Raw genomic sequence first — 862 nt, 5'->3', positions numbered from 1 at the left:
GGTGGCCTGGCTCTTCATGGCGTCCATGTGGTGGGTGATCGCCTACATGCGGGGTGACCTCAACAAGGCTCACGATGACAGCTACACCCCTTGCGTGGCCAACGTCTACAACTTCCCCTCCCTCAGCCTTCCTCTTCTTCATCGAGACCGAGGCCACCATCGGCTACGGGTACCGCTACATCACCGACAAATGTCCCGAGGGCATCATCCTCTTCCTCTTCCAGTCCATCCTGGGCTCCATCGTCGACGCCTTCCTCATCGGCTGCATGTTCATCAAGATGTCCCAACCCAAGAAGAGGGCCGAGACGCTGATGTTCAGCGAGCACGCCGCCATCTCCATGCGGGACGGCAAGCTCACCCTCATGTTCCGGGTGGGCAACCTTCGTAACAGCCACATGGTCTCGGCGCAGATCCGTTGTAAGCTCCTCAAAGTAAGTGAGGTCCTCCAGAGATGCCACCACTCAACATCTCGCTGTCCCCCTCCCTGTCCCCACCTCTTGGCTGTCCCCTGCTCTTGTCCCCGCCATGCTCTGCAGGCACTCAGCCATCAGGCACCTGATTTGCCCACCCATCTGATTGACCATCTTGTGGAAACATCATGGAAACATCTCCTTGTGGGAGAACATTTCCATTCATCAGGGGGTTTCATGTATATTTTTATATGTTCTCTATTTTGGATATTTCTATAAATCCGAGATTTCCCTGACATGTGACCGGTGGCAGGTCCCCTCCCTGGGTGCCCCTGTGCCTTCTGGCCCGTGTCCCTGGGTTTGGGCAATGCTGAGCTTTCAGCCCAGCAGAACTTTATTTCCACGGCGCGTGAACTCGATGAAAAGCACAATTTAGATGTTTAAAATGTGCT

General features: G+C 54.9%; 1 pseudogene; it reads left to right on the top strand.

Moving 5' to 3' along the window:
* Positions 1 to 7: 7 nt before the first annotated feature.
* LOC104525070 (G protein-activated inward rectifier potassium channel 1 pseudogene) lies at positions 8 to 431 on the top strand (annotated as a pseudogene).
* The last annotated feature ends 431 nt before the right edge of the window (positions 432 to 862 follow it).

The sequence above is a fragment of the Antrostomus carolinensis genome, unplaced genomic scaffold (assembly GCF_000700745.2).
Source record: "Antrostomus carolinensis isolate BGI_N321 unplaced genomic scaffold, ASM70074v2 scaffold19165, whole genome shotgun sequence".
In the NCBI taxonomy this organism is placed as follows: domain Eukaryota; kingdom Metazoa; phylum Chordata; class Aves; order Caprimulgiformes; family Caprimulgidae; genus Antrostomus; species Antrostomus carolinensis.
Note: the sequence above shows the minus strand (reverse complement) of the source record. Positions and strands in the feature narration are given on the sequence as shown.